This window comes from Choristoneura fumiferana, chromosome 9 (genome assembly GCF_025370935.1).
Source record: "Choristoneura fumiferana chromosome 9, NRCan_CFum_1, whole genome shotgun sequence".
Lineage (NCBI taxonomy): Eukaryota > Metazoa > Arthropoda > Insecta > Lepidoptera > Tortricidae > Choristoneura > Choristoneura fumiferana.
The window spans coordinates 12,264,945-12,283,667 of NC_133480.1; the positions used below are offsets into that span (position 1 = coordinate 12,264,945).

Here is an 18,723-nt window from a genome sequence, read left to right on the forward strand (position 1 = left end):
ACTTTAAAGTTGAATATTTTGCAAACAAATAACTGAATCGAAAAATCATTTTAGTAACCCCTAATGGGTTTAAAAGACCTATTCAACCAGACACCATACCCCACACTACAAGGTTGGATGAGAAAAAAAAATCACCCCACTTTACTTCTATGGGGTACTCTAAAAAATTTTTTTTTTCATTTTTTATTATGCCGTTTTATTGGCATAGTTTACATATATATTCGTGCAAATTTACAGCTTTCTAACATTGATAGTCCCTGAGCAAAGCCGTGGATGGACAGACAGACAGACATGGCGAAACAAATTTTGGCTACGGAACCCTAAAAACAATAGCCCTCATTGACAAGCCCTTTCTAGGTAAGTAAGTAGGTACAGTCACCAGCATTAATATCTGCCACAGCGGAGCATGCAAAAATATCTGACACGTCTTTCCGGCCCTAGAAATAGAGTCGTATCAGATATTTATGCACGATTATTGTGTCAGATATTGGTGCTGGTGACTGTACCTCAACTGTCATAACAAGGAACTTCCGAATCCAAATATAGAACGTACGCTGCGTTTAAAAAGTAAATGAGTACAAATTTACGGCCAGTACAAAGTACCGCTGAATACATTACCGGATTTATTCATTCGCTGCCGGTTTGTGTACAATCGGAAGTGAATCGGAAACTGACGCAATCCTCCATGGGAATCAAAGACACGCCCTTGAATTCTAATTTAATCGATTATCGACGTTAAATAATTGTCAACAATATCTATGCGGTTTTTTATAAAACTCAGCAGTTTGTTTTTGTTCAATACTTGGGAAAATTAAAGTAGCTCATTGTAAATAAGTGTTTAAATTTTGTACGTGGTTTACTTTTAAGAGTTCCTTATTTTTATTACAGAGTAGGTAGCTTGAGTCTTGAGAAGTTAAATGTCAATAAGAAAGTATCAATTAAAGTTCTTTGAGAGTAGCTAATACCTATCAAAACGATCTTTCCCACTCGATTATGTGTTTAGGCTTCGTTGAACACATAAAAAAAACGGAATTATAAACGTGCATTGAACCATGTAGTAACATTTCATCAATATAAGTAAATTCCATTGTACAAGTCATTATCTTATCAAAGTATCAATCGATTGCTTCCATCGAAGACACATTGGGAACGAAATCGAGTATTGCATAGTAAATGTATTATTAAGTGTTTATTAATTAGCTATACATGAATAAACATTACAAATGTAATAGCAGACTACGATTGTTCACATACAACTACATTACACTTAAGCATTCTAAAAACGTTAGCTTTAAATTTGAAAGAAGCTTTACAATTGGACGACCGAATGGCTAAGTGGTTAGAGAACCTGACTACGAAGCTTGAGGTCCCGGGTTCGAATCCCGGCCGGTGCAGATATTTGTATGAATAATAGGAATGTTTGTTCTCGGGTCTTGGATGTTTAATATGTATTTAAGTATGTATTTATCTATATAAGTATGTTTATCCGTTGCCTAGTATCCATAGTACCTACAAGCTTTGCTTAGTTTGGGACTAGGTGAATTGGTGTCAAGCGTCCCATGATATTTATTTATTTATTTTTATTTTACAATTTGTAATGTTTCTCAAAATTGAAGTTTAAAATGGAGTATCTTAGCAAAAAATTCTATATCTAGGAAAGGTCTATGGGGAAGGCCTTATGTCCAACAGTGGACGTTCCACGGCTGATGTGATGATGATGATGACATGACTGTAAATCTAGGAGAGCGAAATGTTACGTACAGTCGCTAGCATTAATATCTGCCACAGCGGAGCGTGCAAAAATATCTGACACGTCCTTCCGGCCCTAGAAATAGAGTCGTATCAGATATTTATACACGCTTGTTGTGTCAGATATTGGTGCTTCCGTAATCTATTGAGACTGAAGTTTCCACCTCGTTTGACGATACACATGGAGGGTCTAGAAAATGACCCATGCATTATTATGCAACCAACATGCAACGGCGGAGAAAGCGTTACGATAAAAACTGGACAGACCTGAAAATGGGAGCAAAAAGGAGGCGCGTACAGGTTTCATTAATACTTTTAAAGACCCTTATGTAACTCAGGTCGACTAACGGATCGTCGAATTATGGGTGGGCTCTGTGAACGCATTTCATCTTCTTTACAAGTGTTTATATTATACTTTTATTTAACATGCACGGTCTTCATGTACGCTTCAAAAATTGCAAACCATTTTTCGACCACTTGTTGCATGCAATCGGATGATTGAACTGCAATTTGGCATACATACTTCTTATGTAAGTCTGGTGACAATGTTGTAACATGGTACTTAGTGACTTTTTTTGGTCCTTGCTTTTTTTTACGTGTTTTTATTTGAAGCGTTTTATAGGTGGGAGCGTTTAGTTGGGAGTAATCTGTTGACTAGGAAGGGAGGACCCGACATTACTCCCACCGGTTAAAATCGAATCAATTCCACTTCTAGTGGTCAGATTGATTTAAAATTTGGTATGAATAGGCTGTTTAACTACACTTGTATTATCATCCGAATACATGTTCAGTGAACACAAGGTTTTAGCAAAATCTTATTAAAGAAAAATGTACATTGTCTGATGTTTTTGACATTTTGTGTGGCTAGTATGATATAACAACGCGGTGAAAAGATAACGGTTAAGTTTAATCACTTCGTAAACCAATAAACAGTAATATGAATTGTGTGAAATTAAAGGTAAGCTATACAGTCAAGTACAAAGATATCGACACGGCCTACAAAAATATTATTCGTCCTTAATGTTAAGTGCATAAAGTCGTGTATACTGTAACTTTGGCCGTGTCGATTATCTTTGCACTTGACTGTACTTAATATCCATCAGAGGGTAACATCAGCATCAGCAGCCCATCCCAAAAAACGAACGAAATAATGTGTAGGTACATATATAGCAAGCCATGCAACGCAAAAGCCGTTTTATCACTTTGTATGCAACAATACAAACAGATCAATACATTGACGTCAACATACACGGGTCTGGTACCAGGCCACACAATGATGACAAGTGACGCATGTAGGTTTATGATCACCACTGAAAGGCGTAATAGCGACCCCACAAAAGATGTTTGAGTGTGACGCAATTTTATTTTCAATTTTGTTTGTGTTGTTGAGGACCTATAAACATGATGTTATAATATAAATTGCCAATAGGCGGTCAATGTTTCATAACAAAGTGAAATTTGATGACAGCGTACGCGACGGTTTTGAAATATTCTTTATTGTATTGAAATTAAGTTACGGCTACTTTATGTTCGAAAATTAGCTACATTGCATTATGCGACAAAGGTTGTTGACATCGTAACATCGGAGTGACATAAGAATAAATGCTGCGTTATGGTTGAGATGCGATTGGGTGTATGGTAAGTGACTGCGGTTTTTTTTAAATGACATGTCATCAGAACAGAGTCCTGTTTTATTAAATCACACCTGTAGAAATAGAATTCGAAACTTTGTGTAAATAGGCAAAGTAGGTAGATAGGTATTGAAATTATTGTAACAAAACAATAATAAAATCAAGATTGGTTTTTTGGAATCTTTTTGTATTTTTTTTTCCCAGGTTCCCAGGTTCGATTCCCAGTGATGGTCTTATTTTTCTGTTTTTTCTGTGCATCTATATTTCAGTTTGTATTTTCAATAATAAAATCATTTTCGAATAGTATTTGCACTGGTGTGCTTTAAAAATGTTATCCGTACTAAATACAGGCATTGAATATTACTGAAATCCTAGTATTACACAGCAATGCTAATACCTGCTAAAAAGTTGCTTGCATTTAGGTACAGTCACCAGCATTAATATCTGCCACAGCGGAGCGTGCAAAAATATCTGACACGTCCTTCCGGCCCTAGAAATAGAATCATATCAGATATTTATGCACGCTTGTTGTGTCAGATATTGCTGCTGGCGACTGTACTTACACAAATAAACGAATCTACAAAACATTGTTCGACTAACGTTACGAATTGGAACTGGTCCATATGCAATACGAATTACTGTCAATAGTTTTTGGGCGATTAAGTCGTTTGCCAAAGGAAGCATGCATAACGTTGAGTTCGGCTGCGTAATGTTACCCTGCGTAACAACTCATCTGCACTTATCGTATTCACTGCCACCTGACTTCCACAGGGGCCACCGACTCACATGTGCGTTCAAGATGTATGAATAATTATGACCGCGGCACTGGGTGAAGTTCCGAAAACGCATAAATGCGTCGGTGGCCAACTCGCCGAAACGTTTTCAGCGAAACGAATATCAGCTAATAGTTTGTCAAAAAAATATTGAGTATCTCAGTTCTTGTATGTTTAGTTTATTTATTTTGGGTATCTCGGAAAAAGCTGTAACGATTACGATCAAACTTGCTACGTGTGGGTTTTCGGGAGCGAATGTAGGTAGCTTGTTCCTATGTCTGGGAAAACGCGTATTTCCAAGTTGTAGCCCCAGCGAAGTATGGTTGCACAGGTATATTAAGTTAATGCACCATAAATGTGAGCATTTTATACTTCAAGATAGGCACACAAAGATACAGGCTGCGACTAGATGCACTTAAGTAAACGTTTTAGTAATCTAAAGGACGTAGTAGCACTCTAATAGATTGCTGATCATTCTGTGTGTGATAGATTGGTTTGTCATGCTGTCTCTGTTTATTTTGTTCTAATAAGCAGGGACATCACAGACATTATGACACATTTATAAACGTGAAATAGGTTCTAACCCTACTTAAGCCTCCTTCTAATCATGACTGTCGAAACATTAATACACAGCACACTTAGTACCGCACTCAATACTTCAAAAATGTATAATATTTCATACAATTGAGTACCTTAAGTAATTAAGTAATAAATTTCAATTTATTTTTACAAAAAAACGGAAAGTGAAAAAGAAAAATCTATCTAACGTCATACAGTCAACTGTAAATAAAAGAACGTCGAAGCTCGCGTTTGATCTCCTTGGAATTCTAGATAATCTTCGAGGAAGCTTTGCGTAGATTGTTATCACGTTTAATCGAGAACGCATGCTCGCACGGAAATGCTGTTTTATATAAATTTTAAACACGGAAATGTAAAATGAATGATTTTACCAAAAGAATACACAAACAATTTTTATTACCTAATTTGCAATCAGATTGGCAAGAGCTGGCCAAGAGTAGAGACGAGTGGAATAAGAAAGGGGAGGCTTTTGCCCTGCAGTGGGACACATTATAAGCTATTAAAAAAATGCAGTCTGTCAATGTGATTGGGACGGATAAAATCAGTACAGGTAAGGTAGGTAACCTGACTTACTATTACTTTACGAACTTTACTATTAAGTTTCTTATCTATACCTACTATTTATGCTATTTTTTTTGTTGTAGGGGGTTATCTCTGGAACAATTCGGCAATTTATAAACTCGCTATGGATTATGTCTGAAATTAATTATTTTATTATTTACTATAAACTACTAAGTATTGTTTAATTTAGGCGTCAGATACTGTCTGGAGTCCATATTAATAGAAAAATACCTAGCTAATAATAAAAAATAAAAATAATAATATTATAAATAAGAAAGTTTGTCAAGATATTTGATTGTTCGTTTCTTAATCACGCAATAGCGGCTCGCAGGATTTAGATTAAATTTGACACGCGCTAGTTTATAACCTAGGTTATAAATATCATATTATCTTTTATATATCTTTTCGTTCCGAAAACTTGTACAGATCCTGCGAAGTAGCGAGGGATAAGGATTAAGTCGTAAGGGTCGTAAGCAACAGCTAGTAAAAAATAAGGCTATAGAAATTATATGGCTGGTCTAATAATTTGTACGGTACGGTACAATTTGAATATTTTTACTGTTAGAGGCACAAATCGTATCGAATCTGCACACTTGTTGCGCAGCAATTAATGTTTGTTCACCTGTTATTAAAGTGTTTCTACATCTACGTGTCGCCATAATTACTGTAATTCAATTTATTGTATTGATGTATCCGCTCGTTCATTGTTTATGTCGTGAAGCGTAACCAAACCAGACGTTTTCTAGGTTTCGACGTCATTAATTTTATGCTATTGTTTCACCATTTACGTTGACGATTGTTTGGCAAAAATATTATTTTTCTGGGAAGTGTTTTTGATCAAAGTTTTCCGTAAATATATAATATTTTTTCCGTCAGATACCTAAACAAATCGACATCGACAAATTCTCGGGCCTAGGGGATAGGGAGATAAAGGTTTATTTACGTTATGTTTCAATATTAGAACCGACGTGTGTTTTGAAAGCCATGAAAGCCTCATCGTTTCTCCATATAATTAAGCATTTACATATACATACTATGGGAACAGTATAAAATTACTTACTTAAGTACTTACTGTTTATTCATAATGCCTGCTTATTTGCGTGTCTAACTGCATACACGTTTCCGTGACTTCCTTCAATACTATTGTTTTCTGTTACGTCTTAATTTTATTCAGAATTAACATTTTGTACCTACGTAATTAAGATGTTTTTCTTGTGTTTAAAACTTCCTTTCTCTTGGTATTTGATTTGAAACGGGAGGTTGGTTGGCACGTCTTATGGGCAACTCGAGAAGGCTTTATTTAGTTCTGTGTCTAAGGCGTGTTTATATTGACATATCGGTAAATGTACAATAAATGTACATTTGAATACTTTCATAGCTTTACTAAGTATCAGTCTGTCTTGCAGGAAACCTTTCGTATATCCAAGACCCCAAGATTAAATAAAATGAAATCTTTCCCTAGGGTCGGATTTAGGGGTCTCAAAGTCTTGGGGCAACAATTGAGTAGAGGCCCCTACGACGAAAAAAATCTGTTAAAAAAACGGAAGAGTTGCTGATCCGTCGACATTTCGATTTTTCAAAGCTCTTGTGAAGGCTTCGGCCTGTAGTCCTGTATGCCTCTCCTAATTCCGTCTCTGATTTCCCCGGTGACTCTACTTTCTCTTGTTTTTCAATAAGACTGTATTATATTTGTACTAGCTTTTGCCCGCGGCTTCGCCCGCGTGGAATTCGGTGTTAGCACGCTGTTCCCTCGGGAACTGTGCATTTTTCTGAGGCCTTTGTCACTCTCTGACCCATAAACTATCTAAGTATATGCCAAAAATCATGTCGATCCGTTGTTCCGTTTCGACGTGAAAGACGGACAAACATACAAACACACACACTTTCGCATTTATAATATTATAGTATGGATAGTATATAGCATGGATTGTATTGTATTCCAAGTCTTCTCCGAAAGTAGTATTCGCTGCTGCCGGAAATAGGAACATACCTATTTAAATGACGACCCGAAAAGCAAATTCACATATCTGCATACAGCAGCGACTCACGCGCAGGCAATCAATGTATAATGAATATGTTGTAAGAAGGCATTTACATACTGAGGGTTGGCGAAATTCCATTAACGTATGGTGCAATGCGGAACACAAAGTGGATCGGTTGTTAGTGTATGTTTGAGTAGATACTAAACTGACTTTATTTAAATTATTAAAAACTAGAGTTTACCCGCGGCTTCGCACGCGTAAACTATTCGATCTGGTAGTTACAATTGAAATTCCGGGATTTTACAAAATTCCCCTGGGAATTCCCAAAAATATCCTGGTCTTCATGAGGTTGTGTTAAGAACAATTGTCCAAAATTTCAAGACTCTAAGCCCAGCGGTTGTTATTTTGTTAAAAAGTAATCTGTGTTGTGTTGACGTCCAGTTATCTACGTACCAAATTTCATTCAAATGCGTTCAGCCGTTTTAGCGTGAAGGAGTAACAAACATACACACACAAACTTTCGCATTTATAATATTAGTAGGAATATGGATAAAAAAATAATGTAACTGATAATGCCAGATGACAAGGTATGTCTGGCAAAGCATGTTGCTGATTTTTAACTTCTACCTACATTTATTGACGAGACCCAAAGATATGATCCTTGAAACGTGGACGAAGTCTGAGTTGTAGGTACCGATTTTACTTCCTCAAAATTTATTGTATATCTTATTTTGTAAATACTGTATACAAATATGTATATTGTATTTGAGATTTGTAGTCGTTGCCACAACTTACTATAAAATGGCAGTGAAATTTTTAAGCAACAATGGATCGCTTTCTTTCTGTTACTCTCATCATAGTTGGTTAGGTTAGGTTCAGTTAATTAATGTAGTCTTGGTACATTTTTGATTTCTCATTTCTAACTTTGTTCTATTAACTATTATTGGGTATCAAAAATGAACAAGCTTTAAATTGTAAACAGAATCTATTAAGCTGGAGCATCACTAGCTTATTCCTTTTCGCAATACGGCCTAAACGGAATATAGAATTACCGTATCGAACGTTTAGGCATAGTTCAGGCCAGAATAGGGAGCCTTGCTTCACCGCCGTTCTAGGTTTACATTTGCCGACCGCATTCCTAACGAATGTCCGCGCCGGCAAAACTTAAGCGGTCTTAGTGAATTAAATAGTTAATGGTACTTGAGTGAAGAAATTGGGTACGTATTAAAGCTTCCATAACAATGTTGTTAAGCGTTTACTGCCTCTGAAACTTCTTGTAGAGTTTTAGGAGAGTCTTACATCTGTTAGAGTGTTAGTCTAACATCTGGTAGCATGGTATACGGTTGTGTTGCTCTGAAGATGAGCTCTGGTTGAGTTCGAAATGCGTCAGTGTAGTATAGTGAAATAGAAATAGTTTATTTGCTAAAATACGGTTTACAGGTCTTAAGGGCATGCGTACTCAACCTGCAAGCAATGGTGGGGGTGATAAATGGGTTTGTGTGATTTGTGGGTGTTCTTACAGTGTGGACGTGGAGGAACTGCATGAACACGCATATTTTGCATAAACTTTAGCTGTCGTAAGGTGGCGGGTGAGCAAAGAAATTATTTTAGTTGATTCTGACCAAAATTCTTTATTTATAGGTATTCTTAAATCCATGCCTTTTTGTATTCATACGTCTGAGTTCGGTCTAGCGAGCCATAATAGGGCTTACGCTAATAAACTAGTTTAAAAGATTATTTTTATAAAATAAACAGTTATTAAATATTGTTTTAGTTTGGGTCGCCGTCATCGAAACCGATGTGGAGGAATATATACTCGTACGACAATAATAAAATAGCATACTTAGTACTATTTTCTAAAGTCATAATAATAATAAACACAAATAGGAACTGAATATATTTTAAATCGTACGCTCCATGAAACTAACATAGTAAAAGTGCATTACCTTTCTAATTTCACAATCGCATTAAAATGCAAAGTTTCGTAAACAATATGCGAGTGTTGCAATTAATTAAAAATAATTACAATGATGCGAAGTTGTCTCCGGGATGTTTCCAGCGCATTGTGCGACGTTCACACGGGTGAAAGCTTGCGATGCGTTCGGAGAAGACCGAGTTAGGACGCGTTCACAATAACGCCTGGGGTCGGGTGATTTACGAAAGTTTTGATGCTGGCCAGCGACAAAGATAAAATTTGAAAGCTTTAAGAGCGTTTATACCAGCTGAGCTGGCAACGTTGCATTTTTGTTAGTTTTTCTCGATTATTCCATAAAATTTTAATGAAAATTAAAAATGTGGTCTGTTAGAACTGTTTTTAATTTATAATAATACTCATTAACATGAGTCTACTCCAATAATTATGCGTGATAGACTTTTATTTTCTTTAAAAACCGTTACTTACTTAATAAACATTTGTTCGTTTTTTTAAAGAATATAAAAGTCTATCACGAATAATTATTGGAGTAGACACATTAACTTATATATTAAGAACAGTTCCATCAGATCACATTTTTAATTTTCATTATTTTTTTTATGGAATAATGGAGAAAAGCTAACATAAATGCAACGTTGCCAGCTCAGCTGGTATAAACGCTCTTAAAACTATGTTTCGAATCATAAATGTCTTCACATACTCGTAGCAGTTGCAGCTGTAGTTCATTAATTTCAGATTTCAAGTACCTTTTTTATGTAAAAGGGGGAAAACGGACATGTCAGTCACCTGATGGGAAGCAATCACCACCGCCGACAGCAATACGAGGGGTATCACAGGTAGAGTTTCGAAGTAGCCCAGCTGCTGGGCTACTACGAAACTCGAAACTCGAAGTTCGTGTCGTGCGGTCCCTCTGACACTTATACTATTTAATACGAGAGCGAGAGGGACGGTACGATACGAACTTCAAGTTTCGAGTTTCGTAGTAGCCCTGCTGATGCGACTCTATTTCTAGGGCCGGTAGGACATATCAGATATTTATTCAGGTGACTGTACAGCAAGTAAGTTGCAAGCTTAGTTTTAAATACAAGCATTTTCTTGGAAAGTCGTGTTACTGAGAGTTCAGAATATTATGATTATTATTATGTATGTGAGATCCCTTTAAAGGATAAGTTCGCCTTTGTACATCTCTTTCTCTTGTTAATTGTAATTTTCATATGTTTGATGTACAATAAAGAGTTACAATATAATACAATTATGTACCCATGAACCGAATATGAAACAAAAGGGAACTTGCAAGCAAATGTTACTAAAATTATGAAATTTCTCATCATTATTCTGCTTTAACTTTAGTGGCAAAAGTGATCATTAAAAATCGTGCTCCGTAAATATTAAGATACTATGTACCTAAATAAATTCATAAACACCGACTTTCATGTTTGTATGTTGGGTTGATCAAAGTCCCAGTAGCTGGGCAGAGTAGTGTCAAAATTCATCAGGTCAAGCTGTATAAAAAAGAAGATTCCAAATCCTCATCCTTTTTTTAAGTTTTGGTAAAGAAAGACTGAATAAGTATTTCTCAGCAGGTACTTGCAATCCTGACACGGTTGCCTTGACTCTTGCACGTTCATGACCATGATTCAATGTCTTTAAAAACCTTTTGTTAAACAAATTTCTCTTCAACTTATCTTCCAGTCACTGTATAGCTACAAAAAGAAATTGGAAAACAAGTTCAAAGTAATATCATAACTGCCTATCATCGTTCATATTACGATGATGAGTCAGCATTGATAGGTCTTTTATGATGCGCTATATTTGGCACATTATTCATTATATTGTTAGGTTACATTATTAGCCTTGGCTGTAATTTAATACGGCGTGAAATATCTGAACGTAAAATTTATTATTTTATGATCTATTTTATTAAATAATTAGATGGCTCGTTAGGCAGCAGCAATTGTTACACTACACAACACAATTGCTTTATTTAAGACTAGCGTTTACCCGTTTAAATCATTAGATACAGCAGTTGAATTGAAATTCGGGGATTTTATTGAATTCTCGTGGGAATTCCCTAAAATTACATCGTGGTTTTCATTGACGTTAAATTAAACACCCATGTCAAATTTCATGACTCTAAGCCCAGCCGTTATTAGTTCGAGATTTTATCCCTATCCCGTGGGAACATCGGGATAAAAAGTAGCCTATGTGTTATTCCAGACGTCCAGCTACCTAAATACCAAATTTCATGACTCTAAGCCCAGCGGTTGTTATTTAGAGATTTTAACCCTATCCCGTAGAAATATGGGGATATTTTAATCCAGGTTATAAACTAACTTTTTGCCAAATTTCATCCAAATCCATCGAGCCGTTTCAGCGTGAAGAAGTAACAAACATACTCACTCACTCACAAACTCACTCACTCACAGACTCACATTTATAATATAAGTAAGTAGGATATTAATTTAAATTCTTATCATGGTTTAGATCTATTTTTACCTAGTTTAATAGAAACATTGGACAAAAAAGTGCGTCCCGTGATGATGATGATGATGAAGGGTTTTTTGACAGAGTTAATGTTTTTAATTATAATCCGCACTTTCATTTATTTTACTGTAAAATTATTTTCTGTTTAACTCACTTCTAAATTGTATCTAGACTGTATTTTCATTTAACATTGATCGTTTTTGCAATTCCAGACTGCTCGTATTAGTTCCAGACGTAAATAAAATGCTGTACGAAGTTTCTAATACAATTATTATTGTAATTGGCCAGTCATAAAACTTAACTTTTTTTAGTAGCTTCTCGCTCTTCGCTCATTCATTTCGCAAAACTTTACTTTTTAATACTGTATAGACTTCGTTCAGTGTGCATACAGCCGACGACGGCTCGTCATATGTGGTAGAAAACGTCTCGGCAGCCAGTTTCGTGTCGCGAAATGTGCCACTATTTTATTACATCGTCTATCGTATCGCTCTCTAGTCTGTGGTAATGTTTATTTACTGTCGATAAAGCTTCATTCGTTACTTAGTACTTGTAAAACGCTTAGTTGTTTTTATAAAATTTTATGCAAGCAATTTTTTTTTTGTGTAAACAAATAAGTTAAGTACATACATGAAACTCCAACTTATCGTGGTCATACTGTCATCATCATCATCATCATGTCAGACGAAAGACGTCCACTGCTGGACATAGGCCTCCCCCAAAGGTCATACTGTAGCGGCTTGATATCCGAGTGGGAAAAAAACCATTTTTAATGATGTTAGTATATTTGTACATGTGTAGCAAAAGAGAGCCAAATTAAAAAAGCTTTCCTAGCTAACTTACAGGCTCAAGTTTATTGAATGCATGCTATCGCAGTGTTCGTGTATAAAGGTCAATAACCTGCCAATGGTAGACTAATAATATATAACTAAGTGTAAAACTATGTATCTAGTAACTAGTTTGCGTAACGCAGGAAATACATATCATGTTTTTATTTTGGCTTGCGTAATTTCAATTAAGGAGTTATTACGTGGTAATGCTGAATGCAAGTATGTAAGTTGTCTAGCCGACCGTGCATCGATTTATTAAGGTGGGTCTTCGTTTCTAATAAACACGGCAGGGGCTTCTATAACACTAATTAAGGTAATAACACGGCCTAATGACGACGCCTCTAGCCGATTTAGCCAGATGAAGGTGACTTTGACTTATAGGTAGAGCTTTAAAAGATGGACCAAGGTAAAAAGTTTTTTTTTTATAATCTTCGCGATCTCGGCGCATTTAGGCAAACGAGGAAATGGAATCACATAAAGAAAATGCGTAAGGGTCGGAATTTAGAAAAGGGTCACGACCCCCTGGATCCGCCCATAAGAATAAAATATAAATTTACTAGGTATCTTAATATCTATTACGTAACAACTTAATGACATTTTCGAAGTGCAGCTTAGTACAAATGCAAAGATTAAAAAGGAAAACCGGCCAAGAGCGTGTCGGACACGCCCGAAATAAGGTTCCGTATCCATTACAAAAAGAATAAGTAATATTTTTCTAAGGATTTTGGAGGGAATATTCCCAGTTTAGGTATATTTTATATACAGCTTTCCAGCATTGATAGTCCCTGAGCAAAGCCGCAGACGGACAGACAGACGGACAGACATGGCGAAACTATAAGGGTTCCGTTTTTGCCATTTCGTCTACGGAACCCTAAAAACGAAAAAGTTTTCTACGAACTCCTTACATGTGATTATTATTTTATTATAAATAAAAATAAAAACTGTCAAATGATATTTAAAGCAACATACTCGTACCACAAGATACCTGAGTAACTACTTTCCTTCGTATTCAAGAGCAATCTATCAACTTGCGAATTCTGACACTTCACTTCCTCACTTAATACTCGTATAGGAACCGGATACCGAAGATTTACCTCTGTTGTTGCAACGTATTATGTTGCCAACTCGAAAAATTCTTACGTCAGCACAATCAAATACTCAAAGCCCGTGAATGTGAACTGATTTAAACGGACTAGAGTACTAGACGGTAATTTGAGGCCGCCGCTTGAGGTGTTAGTCGCACACACATAATCTTAGAGGTAAACGATAACTATCATTATAAGTATTTTAAGTATTTTTGTGTTTAGTGAAAATAAGGAACTGTTTGAAGGAAATACTTGCAGAACTGGGTGACTTCTAGACGGATTTTGATTTGAGCATGATATTCCTATGGATTCTGTACCAACCTATCAACCTGATTAAAAAAAACAACGACTCGTAAAAATCCTAGTCCCAAACTAAGCGAAGCTTTTGCTATTACTATTTCATGCATACCCACCTATATATAACTATGACCTATATCTGCCCCAACAGCAAATCGAACGCAGGACCTTAAGCTTAAAAAAAATGAAAATCAAAACGTTTATTCTGCAAGTAGGTCGCGAAAGGCTCTTTTGCATGTCACTTTTTGATATTGTCAGTGTTTTTGGAAATACTATCATCGCCAAGAAGAATGCGCCGCAAGAAACTTGGCAGTTTTTTTTTAAACAAAATACACGTTCATAAAATACAATTGTCTTCAATATGAAAGCGAGCAGATGCTTAAACAACCCAAGTGTCGTAAACATAGGCAATGAAAGATAAAGCCTTTATTTTGCATCTTTTTGTACTAGCGTACAAAACCAAGCATCATATTCAAGTCTCATAACTTCTTGGTTGCAGCCTAACCTCTCGTACGTTCGCACCATAAAGAATGAAGGCTCTTTCCTCGTCACCTGGAAAATGGTGGCAGTTTGTCACCTTGAGACATAAGTCAAGACAAGTCAATTTTATGCGATCATAATAGTATTAGCCTTATATAATGTAAGCGGCAGGTCGTAGTGGATGGTGTCAAGGCGAATGTCGGCATCGGCGTCTACCCTTATCAGTCGTATGCACGCGATGATAGTTTGCTTATCTGATAACGGATAGCCGGATAGAGAATCTGACTACAAAGTGAAGAAGGAACCCCATACATCCTTTTATTGTTTTATGTATGTATGTAAACTCTTTATTGTACAAGTTAAGTAACGAACACAACTGGCAGACATTGAGATATATGTACAAACGCGAACTTATCCCTTTAAGGGATCTCTACCAGTCAACCTTTGAGTGGATGAGAGGAGCAATCAGTTAGGGACAGAAAAAAAGTGAGTTTAAAAGTTAAAATAGCTAGTGGAGCTACAATACAATGCTTTAAATAATGTAATACACAAATCTATAATAGAGACCTAACATCGAATTAAACTACCTACTATATACAAATATATGCATACATATAACAAACATAATATGAATAATACATAACAATACAATAAACAAAAAAAGGATTTTATATTTTTTTTATCTTTAATTCTATGTACTTTTAATTTACTTTCAACAAAGTATTAAACGATTACAAAGTATTATAGAATTAAACGGTGCAATTCATGATTATAAATCAGGAACAGCCTGACTAGTTTCGATCTTTTCGAAAGATCATTTTCAAGAGTATGGGTGATATTGTACATACTTATCACAAAAGATAAAGGACATTACAAATGCAATAGACTTCTCATTCTGATCGATCATCTTGTACAACAGTCGAAGCTGCACAACTTAGCGAATATCCTCTGCAAATCTGCAGGTGGTAGGACCTTATGCAAGGTCCGCCCGGATTGCTACCACCATCTTGCTCGCTAATCCTGCCATGAAATAGCAGTGCTTGCACTGTTGTGCTTCGGCGTGGAGATTAAGACAGCCGGTGAAATTACTGGCACTTGAGGTATCCCATTTTAGGCCTCTAGGTTGGCAACGCATCTGCAATCCCCCTGGTGTTGCAGGTATCTATGGGCGGTGGTGATCTCTTACCATCAGGAGACTCACTTGTTCGTTTGTCATCCAGTCGAATAAAAAAAAAATCTTGCAACCGCCGATAACTTTCGTCTCGATTTCCAAATATATACTCAAGTTCGTTGACCTTTTGCCGCAGCACGTTCGGATTCGACTAGTATACCTTTACCTGCTATTATATATAATATACCGTTTCCATCAGCCGTAACACGTGAAGCTATGCCATGTTACTAATAAGAGTGGAAGTTATTTGGCTTTGCTCGTCTTCCTGGCGCTGAACGTGTCGGGTTCCACGGGAATTTCACTTCCTTTGCGTGATTTAGTTTGATTGGTTCTTAAATTTTGTTTTTCAACGTGCTTTGATATGGTTTTTTTAAGCTTGTTCATCTTTCCAACATTTCAGTTACAATACAATCTTAATATTTTGGATGGAATCATATTTGATTCATTCATAAAACGTAATAAGATAAGATAAGATAAGATAATTTATTCAATAATTTGCAGTACAAAATAACAATAAATACAATAACTATCGTAATAATAAGAACTATCGATAGAGTAGGATATGAAATGGATAAATGATGAACTAGAGATTTTTAAACAACTATGATTCCATATTCTTTTTTCGTGTCTATATTGAAAGAGTGACAGTGACTGCAGGGCTACTACGAAACTCGCAACTCGAAGTTCGTGTCGTGCCGTCCCTCTGACACTTATACTATTTAATACGAGAGCGAGAGGGACGGTACGACACGAACTTCGAGTTTCGAGTTTCGTAGTAGCCCTGCTGATATCACAGGATAGATAATAGTACAAGTACTGATACTACTAATATATCAAAGATTTATCATATTAAATTTGAGTAAAAAGCACTTTCTGATCCTTACGTACAAAAACAAACGCAAAATGTATTCCCTTCACGATTTCGATCAATAATGCTTCAAAAATGAAATATAGCTCTTAGTTTAAAAGCCGTGCGTGCGAACACGAAGTCTAATAATTTGTTCACTACTCGAATTAAAACGATCAAGTTTTCTTGATAGACCTTTTTGATTCAAAAACTTTGCAACCTTGCTGAGGAAAAGTTTCCAAACGGGGTGTAAGATAACAAATAATTTTAATAGTAGCTATTATCACTCTCTACTCACTTAATATTTTAGATGTGAAGCTAAAAAAAGTGAACAGAAATTAAGATTTAGAATTAACTCATATTTACCTAGGATTTCTAGTGTAATTCACTCTCCGGTAAGCCGTAGTAGCCATCAGAGGTTAACGTAAACAGTCTGTACAAAAAAAATTGTACTAACCTACTACCTACCTAAAAAGTACTACCTACGTAATTGCTTACGATATTTTACCAATAAAGGTTTTTTCGACAGGCGCTGTCGCTGGATATCGTTAGTACTCGTATCGTGAGGTCCGTTTGACGTTACAGACTTGCTTGCTATTGGCTCATTTCATTTAGTTATTTAACCAATCACGAGCTCGACGCAAATGTCAAAGGGACGCCATCTAGCATACTATAAACCAAAAAAATTGTATATGCTTTTGTTGTGGTTAGGACACTTACTTGACGATAAAAACTAGTATTTATTGAATGTCACCTTATATTACTAATACAGAGTCTGGTTGCCGTCTGTCTGGGGCTGCTAGAAAACATAATATTTGTTGAACACACTTGTTATAGTAATATTATTTACATTCCGCTTTATAAACTGTAAGGCAAGATGAGAAACAGGAGATTGTAGAAATATAATGAAGATTTTATCTAAATTCTGTTAAAATAAGTGATTTAGCTCTGCGGATACTCTATTATTGATTTGTGTGTTGTCGTTTGGGGTTCTTTAAAACAACGTTAGTAAGTATTCAGTAGGTAAGTCTGATGCCAAGTGTCTATAGCCCTGCACTGGCAGAAGGTAGCCACCTTACAATCTAAAACGTATTACGATTCAATAAGATAAAGGTATCGCGTGCGGGCTCCTCGTAAAAAGCACTACACAAGTTTAACGGCTTCAGGTGCCAACTATCAGGCCTCTATTAAACTTTGATAGGAACACCTCGAACGTACTGCTGACTTGAGGAATTTAATAAAACCGGCCAAGAGCGTGTCGTACACGCCCAGGATAGGGTTCCGTAGCCATTACGAAAAAATCAAATAATATTTTTCTAAGGATTTCGTATTGTGTAACTGAATCTTCCAAGTTTAGGTATATTTTATACCTTAGGCTGCTATTTACTCTTAAACTACTAATAATTCTCAAGAAATCTTAGCCGCTATAATTTTCCTTGTAAATTTGATATATTTACTCCCATCCTAAATTTTTTCAAATTTTTCCACCCAACAGTTTAGATTTTAGAGGGGGAGGGCGGAATTACATTTGAAATTTATTACAAACCGTGAGGAACCTGCAAATTCAATGGTGTGTGTGAAGTTCCCAATCCGCACTGGGCCCGCGTGGGAACTACGGCCCAAGCCCTCTCATTCTGAGAGGAGGCTAGTGCCCAGCAGTTGGACGTATAAAGGCTGGGATGATGATGATGATACATCTTTAAGGTACTTTTGACATATTTCACTTACCTTGTTAAATTGTGATTCACGGCGCCCTGATTCAATAACGATCATCTTCCTTACCATTTTACGGGCTTTTTTTTACGTTAATTTTTGTTTTCCGCATTTAACACTTTACTTCCGTAGTAAAGCTAGGGTTGAAGCAGGCATGAACAAGTTTTGATTAAGAATCTGAAAGCATACTGCACTGCTGCAATGTTCTGAGGCTTGCGGTCTGTGGTCGCGCTACATGTATGCGCCGATTTTTCGCTTAAAAGGAAAATAGCAGGCATTTCTGTTCGAAATTGGAAAAATCAGCGCAACAGTTAAATCGATAGACTGATTTAACGCAAGACTCCCAAAGACCACCTAAAAGAGGTGAAACAAGCTTAATAAAATACGTAATAATAATGGAAGTAAGTGAAGAATATGAATGTAGCAAAAATGTGCTTTAAATATTACTTTATTAGAGAAGAGAATGTTTTTTTTTACGATAGATACTGTTTGTTTAAATTATTTGATATCATCGCTCATATATCAAACCTCTTTAATAAAGAGTCTTTATGATCGTAATTTTACAGCTAAATATAAAACATTACGCTATTACACTCTAAAATGCTTATTTC

The 18,723-nt window shown here is 36.0% G+C and overlaps 1 protein-coding gene across 2 annotated transcripts in view; it reads left to right on the forward strand.

The window, feature by feature from the left end:
* The window catches only part of LOC141431309 (uncharacterized), a 99,819-nt gene that overhangs the window by 20,298 nt on the left and 60,798 nt on the right, over positions 1-18,723 (forward strand). Inside the window, exon 1 of one of the 2 annotated variants that reach the window (XM_074092426.1) lies at positions 18,036-18,103. The exons of the other annotated variant lie outside the window; for it this stretch is intronic. The gene's annotated coding sequence lies outside the window, so the exon portion shown is untranslated. Of the gene's footprint in view, positions 1-18,035; positions 18,104-18,723 lie in introns of those variants that run through there. 2 annotated transcript variants of the gene reach the window in all.